At 41.2% G+C, this 16,757-nt stretch overlaps 1 protein-coding gene across 3 annotated transcripts in view; it reads right to left on the minus strand.

The window, feature by feature from the left end:
* LOC306858349 (synaptotagmin-1-like) overlaps window positions 1-16,757 on the minus strand; it is a 202,638-nt gene that overhangs the window by 65,971 nt on the left and 119,910 nt on the right. The window contains exon 1 of one of the 3 annotated variants that reach the window (XM_079398849.1): window positions 14,320-14,489. The exons of the other annotated variants lie outside the window; for them this stretch is intronic. The gene's annotated coding sequence lies outside the window, so the exon portion shown is untranslated. Of the gene's footprint in view, window positions 1-14,319; window positions 14,490-16,757 lie in introns of those variants that run through there. 3 annotated transcript variants of the gene reach the window in all.

Consider the following 16,757-nt stretch of genomic DNA (forward strand, 5'->3'; position numbering starts at 1 on the left):
AGTCATCATTTACTAACCTAACCCTCATGTTATTTCAAACCTGTATGAGTTTTTCTTCTGTGGAACACAAAAGGAATTTTTTTTGCAGAATGTCCAATCTGCTGTATTGCATAAAATGAAAGCATATCATGACCACAAAAGCACAATTTTAAAGCTAAACAATAGCCTTGTGTGACCTGTTGTTCTTGAATGTTTCATGATGATCAATATTGAATGTTATGGACAATGTGTACAAACCACATTTTTTAGACATAGCAATCGTATATTTTCCGAATACTTGGAATATATTCATTGTTAAAAAAGAGTGTCTAGATTATTCATATTTTTTGTTTGTTTGTTTGTTTTCCACAGTTCAAATAAAGTTAGAATGATTTTCAGGGTAACTAATTTCTTTAAAACAAACAAACAAAAAAATCTCTCTAAATGACTCAAATGAATACACCATTTAAACAAAAACCATATTGATATCCCTGACCTTCTGCCGTTTAGGTCAGCCTGAGGTGTGACCTCTGTGAATTCTCATCAGTTAAGAGCTCTATTTGCTCTTGGGAGACAAAACAGTTTGTTTATTGGTGAAATCGAATGTGAAATGGAGGCTGTTTGCAGATGGTCAATGCGGGAGGGGATGTTTTCTAGTGCACACAATGCTGTTTGACTCTCATACACAAAATAGAAAGTAATCACTCCTCATCTAGTTAATCCCATAATTATGCACATGGACACTAATTTCCCAACAGGGAGAACACTGTGTGCCTGGCTCATCTCTCTCTTTCCCTTTCTGTTCTCTTACTGTTTATTTACTGCACTAGAACAATCACACTGAATGTTAAGCAAACAAACTATATAATATAGCCTCAAGCTTGTATTACATGTGTACTAGCTATACCAGTTCAGGAAATGTTTGAGGTAGTGCCACAGCACTTCTATTAGCAAGAATTTTAAGGAAGAATTGTAAGCATTATAGGTATACTCCCAATTTGAAGGTTGCAAAGAAATTAAGCAGCATGATTATGATGCCTTCTGAATTCTAGGACATTGGGACTTGGAACACTGACAAATCATTCATATTCCCACTATATAGTTAAATGTAGATTTTCAACAATATGGGAAATTCCAACCTCCCATGTGAGATGGAGCAGTTTTAATCCTGAATCCACCAATGTTTATTTCTATGCGCCCAGTGCCACTTGACAATTTCTCAGAGGTGTGCAGAATATATTGTGACCTCTTTGTACTTCAAGCTACAGGTCTGTATACTTTTGAGCAGGCATTTGCTATGCTTGACATGATCCCATTTTGAATGGCTCCATCCAATAATAAGACCATTCGTCTTGTGCTGAAGGTGGGGATCGTTAGTTGTCATAAGATGGATGTGACAGATACAGGCTACAATTTGCTAAAAACGTCCTGCCAGGCATTGAGAGCCTTTCCCCTCTCTGAACCAAATCAGCATGCATTTGCAGCTAAAAGAGCTTCTAAATACCAATAACGTCATATTTTAAATCAGGCGAACAGAATGAATTGGGAGAAAATGCTCTGATTATGGCCAGAAGGATGCAACTCCACCCTGGTTGGCATATTTCTACGAAGAAGAGACAGGATGCTGCTGAAAAATTATTGTTTCAGTGCTCGTTATATGGCAAGGACACGGCCCCCCTGCCGCGTAATGGCACATGGCAAGCCAAACACTTCAATGAAGTTGTATTTTAGAGGGCATGTTTGCTGCCATCAAATCATTTTGTGGAGGAAACTGCAGCAACATTAGATTAGATTATGTAGCTTGTGCGTTTCCTCAAACAAGACATGATCTAATTCGTTCTGAGAGTACATCCTTCTTCCTTCAAGATACGCATGCTGGAAATTGAGCTCGTCTTTGAAATAATCTTTTTAAAAATCTAGGTGGAGAATTGGAAGATGAATCTAACTCTTTTTATAGATTTTTTACATCAGTGCAGTCGCGTCTATCTGAATGACACCCCCCTCAACCCACACACACATCCACCCCTCCTTCTAGCACAATTCTATAAATAAACTTGAGGCAGCTCTGCCTTTATAGGTCAGCTGAACTACAAAGTGCATCTTTTTTTTTCTCGTGTGTACAGAGTGAAATTCCTTGAGGTGAATCGATACATAATTCCAAGAACTAGTAACTAGTTACCACAACCTCGTACAAGGGAGTGTTGTTGCCATGGCAACAAAAGATCTTGGTGTAAAGACCATATTCAAGTAAACACATTTTTGTTATGGGCTCCCCAGGCATGGCTCAGATAGAAGCAGATAAAAGAGTGACACTTTGCTAAAAAGAAGCTCAAAGTTGTGCTTCTAAAGTGGCGAATCGTTCACACAGAAAAACAAGATCTGTAAACATTGCGAGAGGAGATAAGCCAGCAGCAGAGCTGTCTGACAGTCCTCCCACCCCAAACAGAGAGAAGAAGAACAGCAATGAAAGCATAAATACTTCAAATATAAACATAAACATATAAATCTATCTATCTATCTATCTATCTATCTATCTATCTATCTATCTATCTATCTATCTATCTATCTATCTATCTATCTATCTATCTATCTATCTATCTATCTATCTTTACAACATTCATGCCAAATACTTTTCGAGTATTTGGCATGAATGTTGTAGTGGAGCTAAAACTGATGCCGGACATTCAGGTGATGTTTCAGTGATATTATTTGAGAAAAATTGCTTTACCTACAATTTTAGGCCATTTTCTGTCGATTTCCTCTTTGATAGAGGCTTTTACCAATTTCTAAGGGCTTGCAGCAAGCAGAGGCTTTCTCACTTACACCCACATACTAAAAAAGCAAGCTGCGTTACAGAGGTTGTCAAGTCAGAAAATACCATTTACATTAGTAAACAGAAATAATATTTGTTGAATATATCTATATCCAATGAAAACCATAACCAAATAAATAAAATGACATTAATGTGTTCTTCTTCCACAATATAACCCCGGGTTCGTTTGGTTTAGACTGCCGGAGCGCACACAAGGCCCTGGCAGTGACTCGTGTTTATTAGTTCCTCTCTGCTGATTGGGTGTTCCAATACTCCCAATCCACCCTGCATCGTGTGCAGTGAAACGTGACACTGGGTCACTTCCCCCTTCCATCCCCGGCTGCCAGCTCAACTGTGCTGCCTGCAGCCTCATGTCTCCCAGCATGCTTCAGTGGCCATAAACACACACATGTGGCCAAACAGAGATGACTCTGCTACAGAAGTAAATACAAGCTCAGAGGGATTTTATTTTCAGCATTTTTGTTTAGTGGTTCTGCAGAACGTATAAGCTAAGGGGGGAATTTATAAATGTAACACTTTACAATAAGGTTGAATTTGTTACCCTTAGTTAGGTATCATGAGCTAGAAAGGTAATGGGTAATATGAACTAAAAATTAGCATTTATTATTTATATTTATATATTGTATACAAATAATTAATCAATGTGCATTTCTACATTCATTAATACATTTTTAACATTTCAAATTATACAAATTAACATTAGATGATGTTACTGCAATACTGTAAATTGTAACCAATATAAAGTTCTGATAAAATCTCATTTGATAGGCATTCAATTAATAGCTGATATTCATTGAACACAACCGACACAAGCATTTTCTTTTATAAAGAAATTATTTATTTTATTTTATTTTAATTATTCAGATTTATTATTACTATATTGTGTTTCTCTTTCAAAAATAATTATCCATGTGAGAATTTTTGCTTGTCCATGCAGACTGCTGTTTTGTATCCAAAATAAATAAATAAACAAAATCCTGCCAGGAATTTGCTAAAATCTCCCGCACACAATGTAAGCCTGGGTGGCCATTGTCCTCAACCTCCAGATTACCTCTGATTTGCTGATGCGTTCAGTATCCTGGCACGGCACTGCAGCCATTGGCGATGGTGGAATGACAGCAGAAATGGCCATGTGGCACAGGCTACATCTCACCCTGCTTGTCCCCTCAGTCTGGTTATTCTCTCACTAAGCCCAATAGGAATATCTTTCACATCCTTGGACTTTGCTTGACGGTGTTTGATGAACGGAGTGGCCCTCAAAAAAAGGTAAATTTAAAAAAAAAAAATTGGGCAAGGTGATATGGTAATCAGGCATGCAAGGCATGCGAACAAATGTATAGTAGTTGTACTTCAGAAATGTAATATGTTTGATTTTCTCTAGTGTTATATGTTCAAACATGCATATAATATTTTATCCCTATATTATAGTGCATTTTGGAAATCGAAAAGATCAAGCCTATCAATAATGCATCTGCAATATGCTTGGCTAAATGTCTGAATTCCGTGACTGTTATGAGTGCAGCCATGCGCGTGTATGTGTGTATGTGCATGTCCCCAATAGACTGCATTATGCATAATATACAGAATGGGTCGCCTGCAGCACTAATGCAAATTTCTGTCAAGGGCTCCATTAAAAGGCTGGGCCCTCATCTGTGCCGCTTCAGTTCAAGGTTTTTCATGGCATTTATTATAGTCATGCCATACACACCCCTCACATTTTCATTTCATTATTGACCGCACTACTACCGGTGATTGGCTCTTTTTGCACTGGCCGAATCCAGAGATTGTGGAACGGGTAGGTGGGCAACATTAACCACTATCGCATCCTGTTTGTGCCTGGCACACGCGGTGCATCCTGGGTAATTAATTTCTCCCAGGGCTTTATCATCTCAGTGGGCTAGTGAATGATTTACACTGACAGCCAAGCCATGCCAAGACCCAGTGCTATGAGCTGTGACTCTAGTTAAAAAAAAACTGTTCTGAGCATGAACTGTTGGGTGAGTGTTAGATTAACAAGGGACAAAGTTAATAAAATTTAATAAACAGTAACTCATTTATAGAGGCATACATAATAAACTGGGTCAAAAAACGAGAAAGAAAGAAATCTGGGCAGCATGGCTTATTATATACTTTCCAGGACTATATGTGGCTGTATATGTAGTCTGACCAATGGCAAAAATAAAAATAAATAAAACTCTTAAAATGTCACAATTCCATTTGGTGGCACGATTGACACAGATGTGACACATTTAACCTTCAAATCAAGAGTTACATACAGCTATTTTTTGCAATGATGGCAAACCCATATGTAATGAAAAATCATATTTTATTTTACACTAAATATATTTAAAATAAAATGACCCAAATGATGTGTGCCAATAATGTGATATAAATTTATTTATGAATATGGATTATTATGGGTATAATCTGAATACATCAAGGACTGTAGCATTCTGTGTTGAAGCTGATGAATGCATGCTTTTGATTTTGATCTTTTTTGGTTATCTCTCCAGATGGAAAAGAGCTCGCGGGCAGATCCACAAGCTTTAGGAGTGACTCGGCCCGCCAGTAAGAGCTAAATGAGTGAGAACACTGGCCCTGAGGGAGCTGATTTTATCAAACTGTCAGTGTGGCTAAAGTTTTTTAGGAACAAAGCGGCACCTGAAAATCAGCCTCTACTCTGCAGGTGAAGGTGGCAAAGTGGATGAATAATGCATGAAATTTATCTGCTGCCGTTAATCATGATGAGATGGTGAGAGAACGAGAGAGAGCGAGCTGTGATGTGGCCTCAGGATGTGTTTTTTCTCATTTACTCATTTCTCTGCACAGCTCAAGACACTGGATCCAGAGTCAAGGTCTTTAGAGAGGTAAAAAGCTTCTGATTGCTATTAAATTTAAAGGCACAGTTCAGGCAAAAAATTACTTTTCTGTCATTTACTCATCCCCGTGTCATTACGCCATCTGGAGCAACACGAGGGTGAGGAAATGATGACAGAATTTTCATCTTTGGTTGAACTATCACCCAGCTCCTGCAGAACTGATAATGTTATAACTTCTTCACATACATCAAAACACAAGCTTCTTCAGATGACTTTAGGCCATGTAAGTAAAAGCATATGACACAATGCCAAGAAAAAAAAAAACTATATCCTATGTGTCACGGTGCACACACGAGGGAGGAACCAGGAACACGCAGACGAGGATGTAAACTCAAATAATATACTTTACTAGGACATCAGGACAGGACATGGCAGGACAAGGCAAGGCAGCCAAGGACATCACACACCGGAGGTTAACGAGTAGACCAGACGAATTCAAATTGAACAGACAGGACTATAAATAAACAGGTAAATCATAGATAATGAGACGAACACGGCTGGACAAGAATTAACTAATGATAACATTTAACAAGGGCAGGAAACAAACCAAATAAGGAAACATGAGGCGGGAACACATGACACACACACAACAGTTCCCTTACATTACTCACTCCTCCCGAAAGGCTCGTCCCGAGCCTTAACAGTTCCATCGGGGAGGGGGGGGGCGCTCCGGAGGCCCCTCAGGACAGACAAGGACAGGAACACTGGACGGGGACCTCCAGAGTGGAACAGACGGAGGAGCTGGGAGCTCAGGAGGCCATGGCAGATGATCTTCGGGGCCTTGGCCTCGGACCCCTCGGCCCGGCCCCTACAGCCGTATCCCTCTTACCCCCCCCAAAATTTCCATGGGGAATCCAGGGGGTATCAGGAGCCCTCCGGGGCTAGACAGACAAAACAGTACAAGACACGACAGAAACCCTCCAGGGTCAGACAAACAGGACAGGACTTCCCACAGGAACCAGAGCCCTCCTGGGCTAGCTAGGAAGCTGAGGCTTCCTCTGGGCATGACGAGGAATCAGGGGCCCTCACAGGGTCCCTCAGCAACCTCCTCCACTTCTGCGACAGGGGGGGCAAGCGGCTGCGACTGGCCTCCATGGCCACAACTCAAGGAGCCGCCTGCCCCAGACGAGTCTCCATGGACAAGACAAGACATGACAAGGTTTTTTTTTTAAATGTTCCTGTGGGCACAACGAGACATACATACGGCACTCCTGGCCGTGACGTGTGGACTTGATCCACGGAGAGGGTCAGAGGCGGCGGCCGGCAGGCTTGAGTCAGCGGCAATCCGGTGGGCTTGAGTCAGCGGCAATCCGGCGGGCATTGAGTCAGAGGCGGACCGGCGGCGTGCACAGGGGAGCCGCGGACGGCGGCGTGAACAGGGGGAGCCGCCGACGGTGGGTGGGCTTTCCCCACGGACGGCGGCATGATCTACTGCGAACGGCGGGCTCGGTGTGCCGTGGACGGCGGCGTGAACTCCCGCGAACGGCGGGCTTGGTGTGCCGCGGACGGCGGCGTGAGCGGCGAGGTTGGGAGCCGCGGACGGCGGCGGATATCTCCCACGATCGGCGGGTTGGATGAGCCGCGGACAACGGCGAACTTCTCCCGCGATCGGCAGACTGCAGGGCTCGCGGCCAGCGGACTCGCGGCACTCGCGGCAATCCTGCCGAACTCCCACGCCGACATGTCGTGGGCTAGGGCAGAAGGACGAGTGGCGACTTCCATGCCGCGAGGGACAAACAAAACAGGAACAAAACAAGACTTTTGAAAACGAAAAACACACGAGGGAGGAACCAGGAACACGCAGACGAGGATGTAAACTCAAATAATATACTTTACTAGGACATCAGGACAGGACATGGCAGGACAAGGCAAGGCAGCCAAGGACATCACACACCGGGGTTAACGAGTAGACCAGACGAATTCAAATTGAACAGACAGGACTATAAATAAACAGGTAAATCATAGATAATGAGACAAACACGGCTGGACAAGAATTAACTAATGATAGCATTTAACAAGGGCAGGAAACAAACCAAATAAGGAAACATGAGGCGGGAACACATGACACACACACAACAGTTCCCTTACACTATGTGACAACCTATGTGAGCATAAAGCATTCATGTGCAATCACAGGTGTTTGTATGTCAGCTATTATAAAACAGAACATTTATAACAGCTGAGCCACATTCAGATGTATCGTATGTAAGAATATTAAACTTTCTGTGAAAGGATAGGGTTGCTTTTTATTGATTTATGTCACAATGGCTTCAAACGAGGCTTGTCAAATCATATAATGGATTCATCTAATGTGATACAAAATTTATATGATGTAATGTGAATCTGCATTCATAATCCAGTACAAAGAAGAATGTTTCTAATTCACTTGATGATCCACAAGTATGCATATAGGCAATATTTCTGGGTTAAAATAGCTATATTGTCATATTAACTTACTCATACTCTAAATATCCTTTCGAAAGTTGGTCAAGGGTGATACAGAAGAAAACGTTCTGCCATCAGAAGATAAGATGGAGTAACGGGTCATGGAAAACTGCATTTAGGACATGCCTCGGCCTTTGTGTTTTAATGTGATCCACACCGCGATCATTTGACTGATAAGGCCTCACAAATGGCTGGCTTAGAACCGTAATTACTCTCCACTCCCGCATAATCTTTTTCCCCAGCGAACATGTCGATGCCGGCAAGCAGAAGCATGCTCGCAAACGGAGGAAGAAAAAGGAGAACATTTAGAGATAAGAAGGACTCCTTTCCTCTCATCGATACAGTCATGACTCTTAAGATTTCAATCCATCACTAGGCTCTTAAGAAAGCACTCCCTTGCCTTTAATTAGGGCACAGTGACTAGAAGGATCTTGACTTATTTTACATGCAGCTCTGAGCCATTGTAAATGCACAGCTATAAAAGCAACTGGAGACTAGAGGTTGTCAGAGATTAGAGATCTTACAATCGGAAGGTCATTAGTGTTATTTGGAGGTAAGGAAGTACGTGTCAACTGTGTAGAATGAAGTGATTTAGCTCAATGACCCATAAGGAAGCCAACATATGACTCATCTGAGAGGTTGATGCACACTGTATGACTTCTGTTAAACACTGTACTAATCACATACAAGGTTCCCTTCTTCATAGTCAACATCATTTATGCCTGTGGCTTATGTATAGGCTTCATATATCACATACAAGGTTCCCTTCTTCATAGTCAACATCATTTATGCCTGTGGCTTATGTATAGGCTTCATATATTTATGTACTATATGTACGAATGACATTCCTAACAAAAAAAAAATTACTCCTGAGACATGATAATATGTCTTGCATGCATAAGCCAATGCTTTTTAAATCTAATTAATGTGTGCAGGTGTTAAATAAGAATGTATAGCACAAAATTACTCTGGAGACATATGGCAACATGGTTGCATACATTGCATAACTAATTAAGTGGAACATGATTATGTTTGAAATAGAATGATAACAGACTACCGATACTGCCACAGTAGTACATATATTTAATGTTCACAGAATGCGATTTTCATGCATGAATACCTGGATGATGTAAACAGAGCACATTGTTTGAGATTATGTATCCCACAATGTAATGCGTTCAACCTCCATTTCCACTTCCTTTTTTGACTTAGACTTCCAAAAGTTCAGATATTTTCATGCAAGTTTATGTTAAAAATTAATAATAATAATTTTATTTTTATAGATTTTTTTATAGTACACTCTTATAAATAAAGGTGCTTAAAAGGTTCTTCACAGCGATGCCATAGAAGAACCATTTTTCGTTCCACAAAGAAACATTCAGTCAAAGGTTCTTTAAAGAACCATCTCTTTCTTTATGGAACCATTTAGACAAAAAGGTTCTTTATGGCATCGTGAAGCACATTTATTTTTAAGAGTGTATAAGCAGATGTATAATAGAATGTTCGTACCCCACTCCAAATATATTATGTAACATTTTAGATAACCGCAAGAGGACAAGCATCTAATTGGTTGAAGACACAAAGATTATGTGTTACTGGCTGTTTAAACAGGAACAGAGGTCAGTTCATTGGCAGTGAGCAGGAAGTAAAAAAAAGCAAGTAGTTCTATTTATGCTCACAGAATCCGTCAGTGCCCTGTTTACACGCTCCATTGCAAAAAACAACAGCTGGAGCAAAATAAAAAAAAAATATATAAAGAAACTCCATCCAAGATTTTGCTGTTCTTTTCTATCGGTCTCATCTGTTAGACGCATTGGTTGCTCCACCTGTGCAACAAACCCAGTGAACATGCACCTGGACCTTTAGAGAGACGTTCTCAAGTGCAGCCGCTGAAAAATCAGTAAGCCGATTGTTTCAGATATAATCCATTGTCTTTTTTGCCTTTGAATCTTCACAGTCGACTGCATTGGTCAAGACCTGCAGAGCTCCTTGAGTAAGAGTGGTCAGACTGATCTGGTAGATTGTGGACAGCATACACGGCATTAGATGCCCTCAGGGGAAGAGGAAACCAACCTCAACTTTAGTCTGCTCACCGCCAGAGTGAAGGACACAGAGAGAAGGAGAAAAGGAAGGAAAAGACAGTCGAGGAGGACTGAAAGCATCTCTTCATGGCAGTATGGAGGAGAAAAAAACAGGAATGAATTTATCTGGCGGTGCGGGGGCCATGTTATTAACAGCCTGCTGAAATGCACTTAACTCATGCCTATTCAATTATGCTAATATACACATGCAAATGACCACAGTCCGCAACACCATGCTGTCTCAATTAGGTGACAGGTTTACAAGGGTTGGCTTTACAGAGCGACCGGATTACTGTCCTGCTATCCATCTACAAGCAAACAGCTTTTGACCTGTGATTATCGTCATGAGACATCAGCAGGGTGGGTTGACTCGCAGACTGAGAGGAGACGTTCTGTTTGCATGCGACTGCACGTGACTGTGGGCGTGTGTCTTCACATGTTATATTTACTGGTTCCCTTCAGCGCTGCCGCTTTTACTCCAGCTTTTGAGGAGTTAGAGATATTCAAGGTCAGCTTATGTCATGAGCTTTTATTTTTCTTATTTAACAGATCAAACTGAACAATTCTGGGAAACATGAGTCAAGCTCCACAACATTAAATTATCAAATGATTGAAGCTCAACATGCATTAAATTACTCCAGTCGTCATTTCTGAATCGGTGGGAACTTTTAACTGCATAATAAATCTGAATCACTGGTCTACATTATTGCTCAACTTTCATGTCTAGCACATATTCACAATGTACCAAAATTAGGTATTAAAATCAATAGAGTGAATTGTCAGAAGTTTGGGGAATAATAAATCATATTCAGTATGACCAAGGCCGGATTAATTACATCGATTCTGACCATGAAATACACCATGCTGGCTTAAAAGTAACAGCTTTAGCTCTGTGTGCAGCAATTTTAACTTACACAAGAGCATTTCATTATTTAGCATGTATCATGCATATGCATGACCAATATGATATAGTTAACATGCTAAACACATATGCACTACATAGGTGCCACAGTGATTTTCATCCTGCGTAGAGTCTATAGAATGGCAGCATCAGTCGTCACAGCGTTATATAATGCTTGAAGGCCCATCGTTTACAATAGCAAACTAATAAGAACGAAAAGTACATTATAGCTCAAACATCTGAAAATGTTTGCAACCACATTTTAAATTTTGGATGGCATTTTTTTCTAAGCATTTATTTCTGACCTTTTTAGTATGGAAAGAGAAAAAGGTAACTGTGGAGGAACTTGTATAGTGACAGAATGGACGATGACATTATCGCTGTCCTCTGAACAGTGGTTCTGAAAACAGCTCACTCACTTAAAGCCTGGAAGCATGTCGCTGTCCGGTGCTGAAAGTGTTGAGGCAGGTGGCGCTATCCAAAAGCAAGAGGTTCTGAAAGCTGTTTGTCGTGTTGAAGAGTGTGGAAAAGCGCACACTCTGTGGGCGGCTATGAGGCTCGTTTGCTCAGAGCTGTCAACAGTCTCCTCAGCACCTAAGAGGGCGTTTCTTGCATTTCATCTGTTGCATTTTTAAAATTGTTTATTTACATAAGCGTCAGACTGACATCTGTGTCTATTGTCTTATGCCATAAGCACTGCTAAGACAAGTAAAAAACAATGTAACCTTTAAAATATTGAGATTTTAGTTTTCAGTTACAATATCTTGTTTGATTTATACACAATCTTATTAGCAGCATCCTTTTGGATTGGATCCAAATTAACAAAAAATTCAATAGGAATACTATAATTGTACTCATTTATTTTTGACTAGCATTCTATGCACTCTTGCTTTGAATGCAAGAGCAACCCCTGTGTGAAATCTCATTTGAATTTGGGTTGAACAGTAAACGGTAGAAAAGAGCAGATTAATTTATTCCTGGAACTATAATACAATTCTTAGCTTCCATAGCTGTACAGTATACACATGGTTAAGACTACACACAGTGCTGTGCTCCAATATGGCCATCTGCAGATATATATTTTTTTCTCTCTATTTATTTATTTTTATTATGATTTATAGGTTGAACCAGCTGCTTGGTAAGCATATACACTAAGCAGACAATCATACAGCTAATTTTTGACAGTAGGATAAATCCGTCAGATAATCCAAATCCGCAGCAAGAGAGAGATACAGAAAGAGAGCGAGTCTATAAGGGAGATTAAAAAGAGGAGATTGTGAGTGCCGAATCCCACATCGCTGATCATGTGACCTTAATTCCACTCTGTCATTTCTTCCCGTGGAGTGTGAGAGAGACGACCAATCACAAGGCGCAGTTCGTGAGCTCGTGAGGAGTGGGAGAAGAAAAAAAACATCCTGCTAACGGCAAGTGAAGCTCAGATACAGTCCAAAAAGAGGGAAACACTACAGACGCACACTTGTCACTGCAATGCATATGCACACAAACAAGCAACCTCTCACATGCCGTTTACACCTAGTTTTGTTTCAGTTTGGTCTTTCTTTCTCACAAAAGCTTGTGGGTTTTCTCTCTGCATGACATTGATTTGTTAAATCAAGGATGCAACGGCATATTTACGACTCTTCGCCGACTCCTACAAGTCGACCCCTGTCCCCATCCATGTCTATGCTGGTTTTATAGCCCTGTTACGGTCATGTTTTGTTCTACCTCATGTCAAATATAAAGCTCATATAAATTACACAGCCGTTAGGAAAACAAAAACAGACATATCAATAGAGCTCTTGCCAGCATCACTCATTAACTATTGATGCTGTGTGAGATCTGGCACCACAGCTGGATACACACACACACACACACACACACAGAGATTGTTTATTTCTGCACTCATTGACAATGGACTCAATTCAAACCAGTCTCCATGGTACTGAACCAAACAAGGGGGGTGACAGTTTAAACTCTAACTAGACCAAGGTGGTCAATCGTACTTACAGCCATACAGTAATGAACATCTGTGATGCCTTCTGTACAACCTTAAAAGTACAAATTAATATTCAAAATCAAGGACTATGAAATAAATTGGTGTAAAAATAGCCTTTCGGGGAAAAAGAAAAGGAATCAGAGTGCAGTTTGCTTTGATTAAGAAAAGAGCCATTTTTTTAAAAAAAGAGATGGATGGCATGCAGTGGCTTTTGAGGATTATGCCAGGCAGGAGAATGGAACCAAATGTAGAGAAGTTGTTTGAAGCTACGCAATAAGCCACTCTTACTCTCTTTCATGTTTTGAAATGAGGGAACAACTGTGCGTGTTAACCACAATCCAGCAGCCCCTTTGTTCCTTCTTTAGATCATGAGCTAATGGAGGAAGGGGCTGAAAAATGGTGAAACCGGAAGAGATCTGTCAATTAGGTGTGGTTTGACATCACTGAGAGTGTGAAAGGCAGGGAAAAATGATTGTACGGAAGGTGATAGCACCTTGAGGTTTGATCACTCCATACGTCAGGGGCTGCAAACTCCACTGGGAAAAAGGGGTATGAGATGAGAGATAGGTGTGGGCATGTGGGGGAAGGGGTGTGTAGGGTACAATCACAAAGCACATAAATAACAATTTCACCACTGTAATGACAGACAATCCAGATAGTCCGTCCACTTAAATTCGCTGTGTAAACAGTAACAATAGAAAGACCCTCTCGCTGCCCTCAAACTGACAGTTTTTAAAGAAAACGTCCAGGCAGGGAGAGAGACGTTTGGAGATGACCTCCTCGTCGCTAGTGTCAGAATTAGTGAGAGCGGCAGTAGACGTCAGGAAGCTACTGAAGTTATTCCTCCTGGAATCAGCCGTCACGAGGCACTGGAAGCAGTGTGTCTCACGCTCTAGTAAGTGTTATTATGGACTGTTTTCATTCGGTAATGAAATGCAATAGCCTTTCACATGGCTGAGCATGTAATTACAACACATATGCATACACATAGGGTACGTAATGTAGCATTCTCATCATATGAGTGGAGTCAGATATTGCTATCTAAGCCATTTCAAGACTTTAAATCCCAAAGCAGTGACTCATTTGAAGTAGGATCTTCTAAAACAATTAAGTACAGAGGTTATAGTTAACTTACACAAACACACACACACACACACACACACAGAGAGGGAAACACTGTTCTCAGTACACTCAAGTGTCCCTACCTGGCAGTCAGTAGTCACTCCTGGGTTTTTGTTCAGAGCTGGAAGGCAGGATGAGCAGGAGGAATAGAATTGAGTGAAAACACCTCCACTTGTCCTGTAGAAATATGGATGTCCTGTGCACACGCGTTCTCTCTCTCTCTCTCTTACACACAGCTCTGACACGCAGCACTGAATTTCTCTCTCTCTCTCGCAGCCTTCCTACTCATCTTCCCGCCCACCTACCCCCGACACCCTCCCTTTTCCTATCTCTTTCTTTCACACACACTGTCATTCTCTCTCGTCACACATGCGCACTCTCTCTCTCTCTTTCTCTGTCTCCAGGCACTCACTCATTCGCTGTGACACAAGCACTCTCTTGTACATACATTCGGTTTCTTTACTCAACAAACATTCTCTTCCTCTGCTTTTGTCTTTCCCAAACAGGGATGAGCATCTCTTTTTTTACGTGACTAAGGCTATATTTGTAAAGGAATACCAGCTTGTTATTAACTGTGCACATACTGAAAGGTTCTCAACCAGTGGGATGCGACCTCAAATGCATCACAGGTCAGTTTCGATACGATCGCAGACAGCCACATGATATAAAATGCAAAAATCTAGGTCCTAAACCAAACCCATTGTATCAATAAAATACAGAACTATACATACATGTTGTGTGTATGTTTTGCACACACACACATGCTGCTGCTGCTCTACAATACAGGTGTTGACACACCAGTTCACAGCTGATAACTGATAGCATTGGGACTACAAATAGTCTAACTGTCTAATAATCTAATTGTTAGTATAGATAAACATATGCTAGATGGGTTGTCTTGGGTCATAAGACACGTCCCACTACTTTTTATTCATAAAAAAAGCAGTGAATAGAACGATTAGCTGTTTATCATGCAGTGCATCAGATACATAATATGTCAGTTTAAAAGCAACAGACCAATCAGAACGGAAGCACACATCCAGTCTAAATGCCTCCTAAGGCTGCTCTTTCTCCCCTCTCTCTCTCGTAGTGTAGATGCAGCCCACGTCCCCTTGAGGAGTCAGTCAAGGGCATTCCCAAAGAAACTGTATGCAAATGCACAGTGAGCCTGGAGCAGCTGCCTGGCCCCTCCCCTGGTCCAGATGCTCGGCCTGGGAGGGGAGTGGGGGGTGGAGCGGTGGCCTAAAGGGACTACAAAAAGCCACCGCAATAAACACAGCTTGAGCTCAGCTTGCCGACAAACCAATTTAGAACAACATTAATGCAAATGATGAGTTTTTAAACAGGCATTTTCTAAATCAGCTGATTTGTATATTTGTTGCGTTGAGTTTAGGCATTGTGATTTTTGGTATTACCAAATGGAAGGGTTGGAATGTGAATGGTTTGAATTGTTGTTAAGGTCATGCCCTTCAGTTAGAAACACTCATCACTGCCTGAGTCTGCAATATGGCGAAAAGGTAAAGGGGGGTGGAGTTACTGCAGGTTGTATGCTTTTCCGCTACACACTTCAGAGCACTCAGGTCTGATGCATGGAATACCAGGATCGCTCCCTTTGTGCTATATTAGTCTCTCTCTCTCTGTTTCTCTCTCCCTCTTGACCTAATTCTCTTCCCTTCTCTTTTTCACACTCCGTCTAATACCGCTCTCATGCTGTGACGGTTCATTTTTCCGTTGTACGCGTGCGCTTCAGGCAGCAATATGTTCTATCTGACAGTTTACATTAGCAAAGCCTCTCAGCAATAGAATAAGCTGTTGGCCATTAATGACATCCACTCAGTTTCTGAACGCACACAGATACAGGTCAGGTTTTGCTTTTCGTGTACGCTCTCAACACCTTAAATATTATTCCATAACCTCTTTTTTCTATGTTGCAGTCAATGAGAATTGTCATTCATTTTAAACTAAAATGCAACATGTATGAGTGAAATAGGATATTTTTTACATTTACATTTATTCATTTAGCTGACGCTTTTATCCAAAGCGACTTACAATTGCTATATATGTCAGAGGTCGCACGCCTCTGGAGCAACTAGGGGGTTAAGTGTCTTGCTCAGGGACACATTGGTGGCTCACAGTGGATTCGAACCCGGGTCTCTCACACCAAAGGCATGTGTCTTATCCACTGCGCCATCACCACCCCATCCAACAAGAATACACATAGGGTGGGACTTGATTTTGTCCATTAGGATTGGATTGTGATAAGAGGTTGTTACATACCAGAAGAGTGCGAGACAGAATGTAAGTTCTGTCATGACAACTCTCTGAAGATTTTTAGCATGGTTATGGATATGACAATGTTCATGTATTTGGTCTTGGTGGACTAGTTCTGCTACGTTGCTGAATTGCTGCTGCTGTTGGTTATAGCTGTTGTTGTAGATTACTGCCGCTGCCAAGCAAGTACAGGAACTTTAAGACATACTGCTGCTGCATAAATAGCATATATCATAACCCTGTATCAGAT

The sequence above is a fragment of the Barbus barbus genome (genome assembly GCF_936440315.1).
Source record: "Barbus barbus genome assembly, chromosome: 39".
Lineage (NCBI taxonomy): Eukaryota > Metazoa > Chordata > Actinopteri > Cypriniformes > Cyprinidae > Barbus > Barbus barbus.